Genomic DNA, 17,801 nt, shown 5'->3' on the forward strand with positions numbered 1-17,801 from the left:
CTGGTTTGCAATATAATTTTAAAACTGTCTGGTTTAGTTTATTCGACGTATTAAGTCTGCATATTAAGTCTGCTTAAGAAGTCTGCATATTAAGTCTGGTTAAGAAGTATGTCTACGAAGTCTGCATATTAAGTCTGTTTAAGAAGTCTGTCTACGAAGTCTGCATGTGTTTTTTATTAATATCATATGAAAAGTAGTTTTAGAGATTGTATGTAGAGACCCTTAACTCACGGCCTGCATATGTACACAATACACAAAGTGCACATAGATTCCCCAGTATACGAACAATGTATATGCAACAGTAAACACCAACATTAATCACCATAGAAGTCAAATACATATGTTTTATCCCAACTAGTCTACTTAAAGATTACACAAGTCTCTTGGTCCTCTATTCTACATCCCAACGCATGAAAACACAAGAGATTACTGCAAAAATAACTAAAAAAACACAAAGTAGGATATCAGAACCTCGATTAGCAAGTGCTTCTTTCACTCCAGCAATTTCACTCTGAATGAACCCTATGAACTCCTCGATCTCGCTAATGGTCTTCTCGGTTGCAGCAAGGCGATCCTCCAATGCATACAGCCGATTCTCATATGATTGCAGAAGGGTTGTTCAGTTGTCACAGAACATGCTTTCGCTCTGCTTGTCAATTCGTATTTGAAGAATGGTCAGCTGCTCTTCAATGGCTAGATCCCACCATTTGGAGATGTGACCCGGTTTATCCTACACATATGACAAACGAAAACTTCAGTTATACTCGATGAATAACATTAAAACTATACACATATTGAGAAAAACCTCATTAAAACTATACACATTCGCCTAATATTTCAGGGCAACTATAGAACTTCCTGCCAAACGTCTCTGGAGCTGTAGACTCTTCCAATCTACATCGAAGGCCGTAATAGCATCGTTCAGGTATCCCAAAGTCTCCATCAGCTTTGGCACACCCGCTGTCATAGCTTGCTTTGGAAGATGAGCTGTTGGTGTAGCTTATCGGCATTACTCTGTACAGATCAAGCAAACAAACTTGGAAGTTAACAAACAAAAAACTAAAACAGATACGACCACATAATAACTTTGCAGCTAAAAACAAAACAACAAAAACAAGCTTTCCAAACAAATATTTCTTACTCGCTAAACAACAAAATAACAAAAAAGGTAAATCTCGAAATAAAGAAAAAATCGAAATATTTTTACTTACTTGCTCACGAAATCTGTGAAAAAAGTATTTTTACTTAGATCTGTTAAAAAAACAGTAAAGCAAAAGGACAAAAGAACAAAAGAACAATTTTAAAGGACAAACCAGTAAACAATAAGATACGGACTAAACAGAGAATGTAATGGCGAATAACTCACAGATCTGGAGAGATAACTAAGAACGATGAAGACGCCGGCTGAGATCTGCAGCAACAATATATGTAGTGATATATATGAAACAACATATGCATCAGAAACAGAAAAGAAGAGATGGGGAGCGCCGGGAAAGACTTACTGCGAGAGAGAGTCGCGGCGAGAGAGACCAGAGTGCAGCGCCGTTTTACAGTAATCTAGGTTTTTTTATTTATGGTAACGACTGGTAAGTTTCTTTATATACTATGTTAAAAATTCCGGTTAGGTTAATTATTCTGGTTTGACTAGACTTCGATCCGTAGTCTGCTGAGCAGACTGATAAAGAAGTCTGCAGCCCTAGTTTAAAACTTTTCACTTTTTATGTTTATTCTAGATAGTTAAAAATGATTCATATTTATTAAATTATAATTTTTATAGATCATACTTGTTGACATTTGATTTATAGAAACAAACTTCAGTTTACATTATTTTTATATAATTTTAAAATTTAAAATAAGATTTAATAATATAGCAGACTTCTTTATCAATCTTCTTTGATCCAGAGGCTGTTAATGCAGTAGAGTTTGTGCGTGTACGCATCAACTGGAATGTTGACATACCCCTTAGGTTTCAACGATATTTCCAGTTCTCCGCTGGTGTCAACACTTTGCTAAGGTTTCGATATGAGAGGCTGAGAGGATTTTGTGAAGTGTGCGGGATGTTAACCCATGACTCTGGGGCCTGTGTTCATCATCAACCGCTTCAAATGGAGGAAGATGAAGCTGGAGGCAATGCGGGAGATAATAATGGAGAAGGTGAACATGATGATGGTAATGGTGTCGACCAAGACAACCCTGACGCGATGGAGGATAATGAAGAGCACAATGTGGAGCCAATTCATCAAGGTAATGACAACTTGGCGGATGAGCCACATCAACCACCCATGGCGGTGACTACTGAAGTGGATCCTGACCTGGGATTGGAAGACTACGAGAGAGCAATGATCCCACGTCTTGGCCTGGAGGAAGTGGTTCGCAGAAGTCGGTTCATCAATAACCTACTTGCTCAATGTGAGGATGAGGATCAGCCTACGGAAGAAGCTACTCAAACACCCATGGCTGCAAACATGGCTAGCGAGACTGTTGAGGCTACAGAAGATGAAGATAGGTTCAGTGATGGTCCACTCAAGGAGTATGGTACTTTTCTGTCTGAAAGTGATGTCTCCCAATCGGATGGGGGTTCTGCAATGGCTAAACTTGGTAAGAGATCTTTCATTTCTGATGTATGTATTGATGGTATGGAAAATGCAAGTGCAGGACAGAATTATAAGAGACTTCATACTGAGTTTTCTCCAGAGGATAACTATGGGAATGGAGGTATTTCATTTGATGGCAACGCTTTGCAAAAGATTCAGACCGACTACAACAACATTGTGGAAGCAGATGATGCTTCTTCTCCTCAGCTTAGAGGCGCGGTGGGCCCGAATCTACCACCAGTTCCATGAGAGTTGAGGTATGGAACTGTCGGGGCTTGGGACAGCGCCTCACAGTTCGACGTCTCAAGGAGATGCAGCGGTTGTATTCTCCAGACTTGCTGTTCCTGGTGGAAACCAAGCAGAAGGATGACTATGTTCGTGATATTGGTGTTCTTTTAGGTTATGATGATATGTGTATAGTATCTCCAGTAGGACTAAGTGGTGGTTTGGTTGTGTTTTGGAAGAAATATGTTTCTGTTTCCTGTATTTGCTTTGATGCAAGACTAGTGGATTTATCACTCGAATATAAATCATTTAACTTCTACTTGTCTTGTGTCTATGGGGATCCAATTCCAAAACAGAGACATCATTTATGGGAAAGATTGCAACGAATTGCAACTCTTAGAAATGGTCCTTGGATGATGTGTGGAGATTTTAACGAGATAGTGAATTCAGCAGAAAAACGTGGAGGTCGTATACGTAATCAAGGCAGCTTCAGAGATTTTAAAACAATGTTAAGTGTTTGTGGTATGTCTGATCTGAAATCAAAAGGAAATCCTTATATTTGGGTTGGACGTCGGAGATCAGAGGTTATAGAATGTTGTTTGGATAGAGTATTTGTCAATAAGGAATGGTTAAACTTCTATCCAGCATCTGAAACTGAATTTCTAGAACTAGCTGAATCAGATCATAGACCTCTTATAGTTTCGATATTGCATGAACCTATTACACGTCAAAGTTCTTTTTGTTATGATAAGAGGTTGTTTTACACTGGTGATTTTGCTGATACAGTTCATCATTCGTGGGTGCAATATACTGACACCAATGATTCAATTACCACAAAGTTAGCTTCTTGCCGAAAAATTATGTCTCGTTGGAAGAGACGTAATCGGACTAACTATGCTGAGATGATAGAATCTCTTCGGAATCACATCGAAGTTGCGGTCCGTGATTACAGGGTATCGATCGAAGAAATTCATAAAATGAAGAAGATCTCAACCGTGCATATTATCAAGAGGAAAGGCCGATTCAGCTTACAGGGTCTTCAGAAAGGTTCGAGATAATTGAGTCAAGAACCCAGGACAGGTTGAATAAAGGCATTTGGAGCACTGAGCTGAAAGATACGGTCACCGGAAGACAGACCTCTCTCGCATCCATTCCGGAGCAATCCGATACTCCTGATTGATCGCCTGTCCGGGGAACCTTCCGGTCCGATTCAGTTGTCGGGGGCTTCATCAAAGTTTGAGAGGGTTAGATCACGGTTCCATAGCAAGTAAAATCACTCTATTCGGACGCGTGAGAAGAAAGTTAAGCTCGGCGGAAGAAACTCCTGTCTCGCTGCCGTTTTGGACCAAACCGATGAGCTCCGAAGAATGCGAAGGACGGTGCACTTCCAGGCAGATTCAGTTTCCGGGGCCTTCATGAGAATCAGAGCAATTTGAGTCCTCTGTTTACTATACGTGGGATAAATCACTTCGGATGTTTAAACCAAGGAAAAGAGGTTTTGCTATTGGAAGGATTACTTATGTTTCACGTAAACTAGAAGAAGCTTATTATTTGAGGATTCTTCTTAATGTTGTCAGGGGTCCATACTCTTTTGATGACATCAAATCCTACAATGATGTGGTATACCCTTCTTTCAAGGAAGCATGTTATGCTAGAGGGTTGTTAGAAGATGACCAGGAGTATATTACTGATATCATTAGAATGAGTTTTACTGCTACAGGGTCATTTTTAAGACGACTATTTGTTATAATGCTTGTATCTGGTACTTTGTCTCGGCCTGAATATGTTTGGGAACAAACCTGGGACGTTTTGTCAGAAGATATGGAATACATGCGGCGACAGCATTGTAATCGGCCAGGTTTGATAAATTCCCTACCATTTTCTTATTTATTTTATTGCATCTTTGACGGTATTGTGTTAAACCGTAATGCATTGTTTAATTTGTTACTGATTAGTAAACTCATTATACATATAATTTACATGTTTTGCAGGTCTTATATTGGATGATGCTGATAAGAAAAGTTTGCCCTTCTGAAGATTGAGAAGATCTTGAAATTTCACAATAGTTCTTTGCAATTCTATACATCAATGTCTAAGCCTCCAAAAGATGGGCTTAACAATGATAATGTCTTAATAATTGATGAAAAAAATTATGATAGACAGGCATTAAAAGAAATGCATGATAGAGACGTTGTGAAGCTTACCACTGAGAAAAGGAAGATTTATGATGAGATTATTGAAGCAGTTCAGAACAAAAAAGGAGGCATTTTTTTGTATATAGATTTGGAGGTACTGGCAAAACTTTCCTTTGGTCTCTTTTGTCTGCTGCAATAAGATGTAAGGGTGATATTGTGCTAAACGTTGCATCAAGTGGAATCACATCTTTGTTGTTACAAGGAGGTCGGACAGCTCATTCGCGGTTTGGTATACCTATTAACCCAGATAAATATACTACATGTTCGATGAAACGTGGTTCAGAAGTTGCGAAGCTGATAGAAGAAGCATCTCTTATTATTTGGAATGAAGCACCTATGATGAGTAAATACTGCTTTGAATCGTTAGATAAAAGTTTATCTGACATCATGCAGAATGACGAAGGAGGTGTTTTCGGTGGGAAAGTTGTTGTATTTGGTGGAGATTTCAGGCAGATTCTACCTGTCATGCATGTTGCTTCAAGGGGAGATGTTGCTAATGCTGCATTGAATGCATCCTATATCTGGGATTATTGCAAAGTTATGAAGCTAACGAAAAACATGAGGTTACTAGCAAGTGACTTGAGTGTTGAGCAAGCAAATGAATTAAAGGAATTTTCTGAATGGATTTTAGATGTTGGCGAAGGTAAAATTGCTGAGCCAAATGACGGTGAAGCAATGATTGATATTCTTGAGGAGTTCCTTATAACGGACGTACATGATCCAATTGAAGCAATATGTACACAAATTTACGGAGAAAAAACATCGTTTCAGGAGGAAAAAGAGGCCAAATTTTGGCAAGAAAGAGCAATACTTTGTCCAACCAATGAAGATGTGAACAATATAAATGAACATATGTTGTCGAAGATGACTGGTAAGTACAATATGTTCATCTTATATGATTATGTTTATTGGTTTGCTTTTGGAGTTTTATTCTTACTTATATCAATATTTTGAACTAATTAACACAGGTGAGTCAAAAGTATATCTGAGTTCTAATACTATAGATTCTGCTGACTCCGGAGCATTGCAAAGTCTCGCTTTTACTCCTGAGTTTTTAAACAGTATAAAAGTTGCTGGACTCCCCAATCATTGTATTATATTGAAAATAGGGTGTCCTGTGATGCTGCTTAGGAATATTGACCCTAAAGCGGGATTGATGAATGGAACGAGACTTCAGATTACATAAATGGCGGATTTCATGATAGAAGCAAGAATTACTACAGGAGATAAAGCTGGAGAAAAAGTTATTATTCCACGATTGCTGATCACTCCATCTGATGCAAGATTGCTTTTTAAATTAAGACGTAGACAGTTACTGTTGGCAGTTGCATTCGCTATAACCATCAACAAAAGTCAGGGACAGTCGTTATCAGAAGTAGGTTTGTATTTACCTCGTCCTGTGTTTTCTCATGGGCAGCTATATGTTGCAATATCTCGGGTAACATCGAATAAAGGCTTGAAAATACTGATAGTAGATAGAGATGGCAATCCACAAAGGCAAACAATGAATGTTGTATTCAAAGAAGTATTCCAGAATTCAGGAAATGATCGATGATTAAAAAAGTATGTTTTTCATTTTCGTATTCGTTCTGTTAATAATATAATGCTTTCATTATGTAAAATTTTTTGTTTTTATGTTTTATGTAGGGGTGAATGCGTCACTGTATTCCTATGGTTATTATGTGATTCGGCTTTGTGTTGTTTATCATTTGACGTTGTTATATTTTTCAATTGAACAATATATGTCGAACCAATTGAAGTATTATTTATTTTTTGAAATACGGTGTCATTTGGTTAATTGTTTTGGGTTTTTATGTCGAAGTGTAATTTTTGATATGACCTATTTATGATAGAAACTAGATAGAATATTCTATTTTGGTATAATGACCGTTTCTATTTGCAACTTTGTATGTTTATATTTTTTCGATCGAGTATATACCGACCAATGTTTACCTTTATATATATCGAACTGGTAGTTCACAGTGACGTATATATAACAGGTGTTAATAATTATAATTTATGTTAAATTAATTTACTTTACCTAAACGTATATAGAACAGGTGTTAATAAGTTGCATGCTACGAAATAAACTGTCATAATGTCAGCTTTTTAACTTCTCAATACTAATGATTATCGTCTCGGTAAGTGATTGGAGTTGCACGCAACGAAACCATATAATAAATCGAATAAATATGATTTATTATTGGATGATGATAACTAGTCATTGTTATTATCTTCAATAAACTGTCATAATGTCGGCTTTTTAACTTTTAATTTTTTTATAGATTGATATTCTTTGATTATGTAGAAATATTTAATTTATATGTGAATAATTTTCGTTGTTAAAAACTATAACAACTTATTCTGTTTTTTTGTATTAAATAATTAATAAACAAACTTATAGACATATTCTATAACTGATGCTACATAGATATGTGAGATATTAGACACTTTGTTTTCTTCATGGTAATCATTACCCTAAAGAATAATAAATTTTATATTTCAATTTAAGATAACCAATAGACTAAATCAATCTTCGCACTTAAAATAATTTTATATTGCTAAATGTGAAATGGTTATTATATAACATATAAACTAAAAACGGTAATCATATACTACTTGCACATTTATGAAATAAAAATTGTAATATCTAACAAGTATTTTTGAAGTGTATATTTTTGAAATACCCTAATAAAATGTGTCATAAACATATGCAAGTTGCATAAAAGAACTAGATACAATCGATGATTGAACCTACATGACATTTGGTCTTCAACTAGCGATATATCAATCAATTTTTACCAAATCGGATTTCATGATTTCTGTCAAAACAATTTTATTTTTATTATATATATTCAATAGATACACAATATACCAACCACATTCAATTAATAGAAACTAAATTAAAATTTTAATTCAATTAAGTGTACTAATTAAAAGGTATTGCATTAAATTCTATACAAAATTATTTAAATTTAGTGAATTTTTCAAAGTATTACTTCCGAACAGGTGAGATATATCCTCTGTTTTCTGATTTTATTCCCTTGACAACTATCCAAGCAATAAAAACCAATCCCATAGAAACAATCAATTTGTTTTTTCAAAATGGTTTACTACAACTTAGTTAGTCACTTACACCCATGGAGGAAACACTAGACTATACATGTTTTAGTTTATAAGAAATGGACAGAGTTTGACAACAATGGTAGACCGCGTTTGGAATTCATCTTTATCGACGAATAGGTTTTATTAACATCTGTGCAAATTTTTTTTTATTTATTTTATCATATAATTTACTTTAAATTTTTAACAGAAAATGTCTCAGGGTTTCAAAATACATGCAACGGCGAATAATTTCGTTGAAGCGTTCTTTCGTCGAGAAATTAATGAAAGAAATTGGAAAGAAATTAGTGGGTTTATAGTCACAAACTCTGACTGGAATAACTGGAACGAGAGACCAACGAATCACTTCTACAATATTATTTTGACCCATGAGACTTTCGTTGCAACTCTTGTCAATAATCCCCCAATTTGCATGTTTTTGAATTTGATTGATTTCAAATCAATTAAAGATGGAATGGTCGATCCTACTTATCCTATAGGTAATGTGTTTATCGTTTATATTAGTTATAGTTTTTTTCACATAATATCTTATTGGTTTGAAATACTTATCTATTATATAAAGACTAGGTTGAGTCTCACAATCTTGACACATCAGCACCCATTCTTTTGACACATCAGTTTTACTAAAAAAATTAATTAAAATCATTTTAAAAAATCTCTTCGATATCAGGCTTTTATTGATTAGGTCACATTAGTATTAGTTTCTCATCCCAAAACCATTCATCTTCTGTACTTCCTCTCTCTTTTTTTAGTCAAGCCTTTCAAGCTCCCTTACTTATCCACAATCAATTCGTTTGAGATAAAACTGAGAATTATCCTCAGTTTTGTGGACGTCATTACGGCTAAAAACAATTCATGTCCTCCATTATTTTTGGCTTGAATTGTGGTATGTAAGTCTATGATCTCTCTCTCACACTTTGTAAAGTTATACTTTGAAAGCTTCATGAACATGTATGATGACTCTATATAATAGATGTCTAACCAACTATATGTTAATTTCGTGTCCAAGCGCAGGATCCGTTGCTTAAATGGGTTAAATTTTGTTAAATCAAATTTGTATATTGAAGCTGATTCACATCTCTCAAACTCATCTCCTTCCACACGATGCATCAGACATAGATTGCATCTGGAAAGTCAAAAAGGAACACTATTGTTATTTTTATTCCACGAATTTGTGTTCGCTCACAAAAACTAATTCTACCTACTTCCTTAAAAAAAATCTTTTTATGTATGTGCACTTGAAATAATTTGTTTGCTTACTAGAAATCTAAGTTAAAAACAATTGTTTGCTTACTCGAAATCTAACTTAAAAACAAGATGGTCCCAAACAACACATATAGTTTTTGGCAGCATAAGACTAAGACAAGGTTGCTTTGGGATATTAGTATGACCACTAGCAGTATATATGCAGCCAAAACATGAAAAGATCTATCAATCAAAGAAAGAAGAATGTGTAAATCTCTTTCAGTAGCAGCAATTTCGACAGCATGCAATACATATATTTGATATGTTTTTCTTGGGTTAAAGACTTATTATCTTTGCCTTAAACTATATATGTTTTCTTTGTGCATGTTTCTTGATCAATTTTTTGTTGCAGGCAACGTCCCAGTCTCTTTCTAGACTACGCAGCGAGTACAAGCGTCAAACCTAGGGAAGAAAGGAAAACACCTTAAGGGTAAAATTTGGTTAGAGCAAGTAGCTAATATTATATAAGCACATTAAAGGAGAATAATTTATACTTCGATGATAACTACTTATCTATTTTGTGTCCTCACATCATGTTGCGACTTGCAAGGAGTATAGATGATGTCCTTTTTTTCCAACGTATAGATGATGTCTTTGATCATGTTATAATTGCTTTATATCCTAATATGTATACAAATTTTTAATCTACTCTATAGGATCCGATTCAAGATTTGGATGTTGAAGATCATGGCTATGAGAGTTATAGTTCGTCGCCCAAGTGATCTCGCATTTAATTTTACAGGTTCCTTAGACTTTTCCCTTTTTGTACTTACATATATATTCCAAATTTATGTCTTCAAGTATCCACTGATGCAAGAAAAGTTTCAGACTCAGATGAGCTAATTTACTAAAAGTAAAACATGACATCAAGAGGCTAATCCTACTTGCATTCACAACAAATACTTATTCAATTCTAAGCTTTGTTAGAACAGGTAAATTCACAAAGAATGTGTATCTACCAATATGATGAAGCTCTGTCCTTCGAAGTCTTTACACTGCTTTTTTAAGAAGTAATTAAAGATCTCCACCAAGCGTATTTAATTAGCTAAGAAAATTTGACAGATTGTTTTTTATTTCTTCTTACAGAAGCTTTTTATTATGATTCAAAGTAAAAACATGTCTCAAGATAATCATATTGCATATTTAGTTATTGAATCCCTTTGTGATTTTCATATCAGAAGCAAGTAAGGTAGTATCATTTACCTTATCATACTTCTGGATATGCATGTAAACTAACACGAATGGTGATGCTGATGCTGATGCTGATGTTGATTAAGAGCATCTTAATATTAAAAAAAACATCAGATTTTTACGAAAACTTCTAATTTTATATAACTGAATATGATAAATTAAAAAATATTCACTTACTAACTCACTATTTAAGAGAATATAAAAATATATTTTACAAAAAGAACCCGCGTGTATACGCGGGTATTCATCTAGTATTTTATAAAATTGAAGTGACTTACTTGGGCTGATTGATTAGTTGGAACTATTCAAACCAGTGTGCAAGGATCATCGAGTTCAACCTTCCAGTTCAATACGTGTATTGAATTCCATATTAGAGATTTGAAGTAAGTGTAGATTTTTAGTTATGTATAGACCGGTATATACTCTTTATATGTTTTTGATATCATTATTTAAACATTTCAGTGATGTTTTTCTTAAGTGTTTCGCTTATAACAACTATGTAACGCGCTTCAATGATATGTGGCAAAATAGAACAACTAATTTGGTGTTTGTCTACTCAGCGAGTGGAAGCTCAGCGAAAAAAGGTAAAAAGTAAAAAATTTAGAGAAGAATAAAAAGACTTATATTTTTTCATTCATTCATTATAAAATTGCATTGACATTGTGTTGTATTTTATTATAGAACACGGTCAGTTTATTCGAAACAGCGAAGGTATATCTCGATTCAGATTTAATCCTGATTTTAAAGAAGTTCAAGATTTTCGAAACAAGTAAGTTGGATTGTAAATCTAATATTATTCTATTTAACATTTAATAGTAATAAATATGTGTAACATTTGTCTATAATTGTATAGGTTCCAAATTGCAGGGAAATCTTCAAAGATCAATTCCTAGATAAACGATTTAGGTTGATACATGTATCTTACGGTTTTGTGTTTCACCTTTTTAAAAACTTTCCATTTATCTTATCTAAATAGGAGTGATATCCTCCTTAATTATGTTATGTAATAAACATTAGAATTATTTTTCGTTTTACATATTATGCTATTACCATAATGACTTTTCAAGTACAATATGCTTTTTGTTTCGTTCGTAGTCTAAAGTACCATATTTTACACTGACTTTTTTATGTGAATTTTCATATTATGATATTAACAGTATATTGTTCAAAGCTCTAACATCTGATATTATATCCCAAAATCGTTGATCGATTCATTTAATTCATGAATGTATTTTCCCCGGTTTGATTTGTTAGTTTTAGGGTTTAGATTTAGAGAATTTGAATTAAACGATCTACTTTATGTAATATTAAAGAAAATATTCACACAATAATATTTTTATTAAATAAGTCAGAGAAATTACACCTTCAAAAAAATTAATTTACGGACATGCATTGAATCTTCCTCACATTTTCCAAAGAAGCATGTCATAAAAAGTAATTCATCTTTATCTCTATAACTTTTTCTCTGAACTCATAATTTCATTATTTATCTCAGAAAATGGATTTTTCAAGAGTTGTTCGAGATGAATTGGAAGATTTGCATGCAATGGGTCAATGTTGGGCGATCGATGTCAAAATCTTGAGTATATGGAGGAAACCATATTCTTATGGCGATAGTATTGAGATGATACTCATGGATAATAAGGTACTTATTTAAAATTCCTTATTCGCAATCAAACTACCTTATGTGATAGTATTTAAAAACCTTTACATTTTCAGACATTTAGATTCATTTATCATACTCTATAGTTTTAACAACTTAAATTTTCATTCTATTTTGCATTTACTTGTAAATACTCTAAGGGTTTGAAGATATCCGCTAAAATAGAACCAAGTGATGTGCATCATCATGAAGATAAACTTAGACAAGACGATTGGAAGCTTTTTTGGGGCTTCAAAGTATTTGTAAATAATGACGTTCGAAGACTTACATGCAATATCTACTATATTCTATTGAAGAACTCCACCATTATCGAAAATATTCAGGCCAAGACAGATAAGTTTTTTTGGATGCTACAAAATTCGTAGATATTCTGAGAAGAAAGGTAGACCCTTATGTTTTGACAGATAAAAACTATTGTATTTTTAACTATTTATTATGGATTTCTCTTAATCAAACGTTCAATTAAGATATTCCTTTTACATGTATATCCATACATAGAATTAGTTGGAACTGTCTCTGCCGTAGGTGAACTGTTAAACGAACAAGGACAATATATAATAAATTTTGATCTGGAAGACGCAGAGTAAGTTTTACTTCATCTTCATAATATTTAGGGAACATATTATTTAGTTTCTTTACTTGACTTTGTACTTTAGCTTATCAAATATTTACTTGAAAATATTGAAGCGCATGTATTATGGATTGTGTTGCATGTGATATTGCGAGAGATTTCAATTATGAATGGATGCATAGTGGAACTTATCGTTCTGTATGTGTTCTCCGTTTTTGGGAAATTAAAGAAGAAAAAGGTTAGTAAAAATATTATTTAGTATTAAATCTCATATATACCATAGTATTTGTATACAACATGTACGTAAGTTAGATTGCTAAAAAACAGTTTTTAATGTAGATCACGATGCTTGGCGGATGTATGTTCATTCTGTTATGGGTTGTTCACAGTTTTTAATAGACCCACAAATACAAGAACCCATTGAATTCAAAAAGAAGTAAGTTAATATTGTTATATATATATATATATATATTTGATCATATTTTAGTATATATTATAATACTAATAAAGGTGTATTCACATTTATATATTAGGTATCGATCGGAGATGGGGTTGTGAGCACTTTTTTCTTAGTAATCACATTAGTGTAAGATGATATTTTTGTCTGAACGATGTTAAGAGATTTGTAATAATCTTTATGCTATGTTTAGTTATCAATTGATTTTGTAACAAAATTCATAATCTATTTTGGAGTATAATTTATGTCTTTAAATACATATAATAATTAGTTTGAAATATGAGGATAACTTTGTGTCTTTCACGGAATGTTTAATATCACTAACTAAAATAAGTTTTAATGATTTGCATAGTCAAACCTGCAATTTTAGTTGGCAATATGCAAAACTTCAAAATTTAAAAATTATATTTTAGTTTGTAAATGAAAACAATTAAAATTAAAATGGGTTGGGCCTGACAGATACATAAGTAGAATCAATATATATCTGTACTCTATATTATCTACTCAAAAACATCGAATGCAAAGACTGTATTGATCAGCCTATACTGGGCCGGCCCAAAATGGTTTATATCCTTTGTGAAAAAATATTTATTTCCTTTATATAAATTTAACATCATATAATGGTTTTGATTTTTTAATACTGAAGTTTTCCAATATATGCTGTAGTGAATCTTAATTAAGGATGGAATATATATCTTTTAATACTTATTTAGTTCAAATATTTAATATTGTATAAGAACATTTGTATGAACACAAATTTAGACTTTTGGGCTGTTGCACATCTAGTCATCCATATTTGGCTGCCCATTTGAGATTTATATATCTATAAAATAAATTTATATCTCTACATAATATAATTCAGACTCATCAATGTTTAAACTCTACATACACTATTATTTCGTCCATAACATAAAACTCTGTATCTTTAATTAAATATTATATTCAACATCCACTTTACTTTTTTTAAAAAAATATTAAAACAGCACAAATTATGCCCGCCCAACAATGGACGGGTTAGAATCTAGTATATGTATTATGTACCTAATCGGCTAATCATATAGAAAAGAAGTTGAAGACGTAAAATTTCCACAAAAATACTACTATTAAATGTAGCCATGTCGTGGCCGCCAGACCACTGACGACTCGTTGTTTTTCGTATTTGCCACTTTTCCACGACGCAAATGGCATATTTTCCAACGTACCTTAACTCATTGATGCCAAAAAATTAACCTGCACATGTTATATATCTTGACAAATCTGTTAATATAATATTCTTAAAAATGGTTGGGGTATATAGTGTGGTGGTCATGTGACCATTCAGATCACATCAGGTAAAATTATCAAAAAACACAATTGAGGGAAGACGAAGAAAAGACCATTTGCAAATTATGTGCGTAGATCATTGGTCACTTGGGTTTTGGGTTTAAATGGTAGGTTTGTGATTTTTTATTTTATCAAAGAATAGGCAGTGGGAGTACACGATCTGACGAATCCGAATATAAATCTAAAACAAAATAAAAAAAAAGCCAACGACGCATAAGTTTTATAGTGTCTTTAATCTCAGAACCGTTAGATTATAAACCACACTAGTCTAGTTCGCACACTAATACAGTATCTATTATAGTATTTGTGAAGTGAATTGAGCTGTGGTTTAACGCACAGATTTTTGTGTCGTTTTGATTAATGAAATCCTTATGTTCTGATTGGTCAGCTGATGTTATGTTCTGATTGGTTGATGTAAATTAATTATTATTATTTTTTCTGTCGTTTTAGTGGAATGTGTTAAATTACACTTATGCCATTAATGAAAATACTATATTCTGATTGGTTAGTTGATTATTCTGCAATTAAAAAGAAAATACGATTAAAAGGAAATATTCTATAATTAATACACAACAAAACATGGAGTAGATGTCGACAATAAAAATATATATATTTAACTACTGATTAGTTAACAAAAAAATAACACAAACTACAATAGTTAGTGACCCGAATTCTTATCTCATAGGTAGCAAGTTCGAATCTTAGACTAAGTTAATTGTTTTTATCTAAATTTCTTTCTTTTTAAATCAATTTTTTTAACCAATCGTGGATCAGATCTAGAGAAAAGTGAGCACAAGCCAATGTTTGTGATAATTATAAAGAAATAGTTGATCACATCAATAATGAACAAATAAATAAGGAAACACATAAACCCGGAATCGTTTTCTATATAAATAAATATTTTCTGCCTCCGCTTATATTCATTTACTATTTTTTTTTTACGTTTTGTTCTAGGGTTTTGGTGATTGGTTACTCTACGTGGAAATACAGAAACATTATACATACTTTCCAATATATCATTTACATTGAATGAGATGGTAGCTGTGTTGGTTAGGTGCTTTGTCCGTTCAGCGAAAGCTCACGGGTTCGAGTCATGGAGTTAGATTTTTTTTTAATTTTTAGATTTTTGTTACAATTCAATGTTTGGAAATAATTTTTATTTACTAAATATTTTGCAAACGGAAATATGTCATAATTTCCTTTGTTATTATCTAGAATAGAATTTTTACATTTTTTATAGTTAATAACTATAAAATTCATGGGAAGATAATATCGTATATAGAACAAGAATTACCTTTTAGTATTTTTCATAAAAAAACAAAACCCTAGGTTGTTTACACGTATAAATATGAGTGTTTTAAATATTTTGCAAATAGAAATATGTTATAACTTCCTTTGTTATTATCTAGAATGGAATCTTTACATTTTTTATAGTTAATAACTATAAAATTCATGGGAAGATAATATCGTATATAGAACAAGAATTACCTTTTAGTATTTTTCATAAAAAAATAAACCCTAGGTTGTTTACACGTATATATATGAGTGTTTTAAAACAATCGTCTCATAATTTACAGTTTAGTTTCTCTGTTAGAGTTCCGTGTTTATTTTGCTAGGGTTTTTATAATAGCATTAACTTTTTGGATCTCTTTAGAAAAAATTCATCATGTTTGTCTATTTGCATGCAAACCTAACCATGTATTCGTCTAAGTACAGCTTTGATCATCCATCAAAAGTCATGATTACTTAGAAAGTTTTGTCTACTGCTTCGGGTATATATCTAGCTCTCCTCAAATTAATAATAATATATATGCTCTCTACGTTTTTAATGATTCTAAAATTTTTTTCGTCCATAGGTTTTGATAACCAGGCTTCTGCTCGCGAGTTAAGATCTATGTTGAATTCATATCGCCAGGATATGGATCAAAAAAAGATACCTGATTATTGTTACGTAACTCCATATGTTTTCGTCAATATCACAAAAAAGGTTGTTGTGCCTTTTTAGGTTATTCATGCAAGTTATAATACTTATTAGTAATTATTTTGTATTTTTAGGTTATCCATGCAAGTTGCTTATGGATCTTGCTATCAACGAGTGGACCTTGCGGACATATAATCCTTTAATCGAAGGTTCGAAGTATTGTATATTAATCTTACAATTTTGTACCTTTCGTAGTGTTGTATCTTAATCTTACAATTTCGTATCTTTACTATATATTAATCTACGAACGTATTCATTTTTTATATAGATCTTGATTCTGCGTATTATATATATATTCTTGATCAGAAGTTTTTGATCAAATGAGGTATTTCTGCTCTTCATGTAATATAATTTTGTAAATGATGTACATTAAATTTTTTATATGTGTTTATGTTTGTTCTGATGTTCGTTTTGTGCATTTAGGTTCTGATCATGTTAATTCGAGCGATCATGGTCACAAGACCTTTCTTTGGGATTTTGCGAGGAAGGCTTGGATTATAAATAAAAAATCTAATGGTTTCAATGGTTCGTTTTTTGCTTTGAGCACCATTTTTTCTCTTTTTTAATATTTATTTTTAAATTCTAACTACGTTGTTTTTTCATATGTTTATCTATGCAGAAGATAATGAGTATGATGATACCGAGGTGCTATCTGGCCGTGGTACTGATGATGATTATGGTTTTGAGGATTACATGGGGTCTGATGCCGAGTCGCACGATGATACCGATGATATGGACCAAACAGATGAATACAATTCTGAAGATGATTTTATTGACGACGGTGAGTCTTGTGAAGGATCTGATGGTTCAAGTGATAACTCGGAAGGTGATAGTGGTAATGATGAAGATGAAGATGATGACGATGCTGATTCGACTGATGATGATGAGGATGATGATGAAGATGTTATGTTGGATGATGAGACTGAGAGTGACGATGATAGTGAGGATCACCAAAATGTCGAACCAAATGATATACTCATCGAAAAGAATATTAGTATATCAGGACACCAGAATTTGGTGTGTACTTATACAGTTTCTCTTGATTCAATGTGTTTTGGAGGGTGTGTGTCCCGTTGGAGACCTTCCAAAGATGGTTGTACTATCTTTGTTAAGGTTTTACAGACGTGGGTGCATATGCTAATTTTAAAACATTCTTCCCTGGAGCTCATATTATCGGATGAACAAGTATTTATTATATTATGAGAAAAATATTATAAAATTGTGTTGATGTCT

Source organism: Eutrema salsugineum, unplaced genomic scaffold (genome assembly GCF_000478725.1).
Source record: "Eutrema salsugineum unplaced genomic scaffold, Eutsalg1_0 scaffold_11, whole genome shotgun sequence".
Lineage (NCBI taxonomy): Eukaryota > Viridiplantae > Streptophyta > Magnoliopsida > Brassicales > Brassicaceae > Eutrema > Eutrema salsugineum.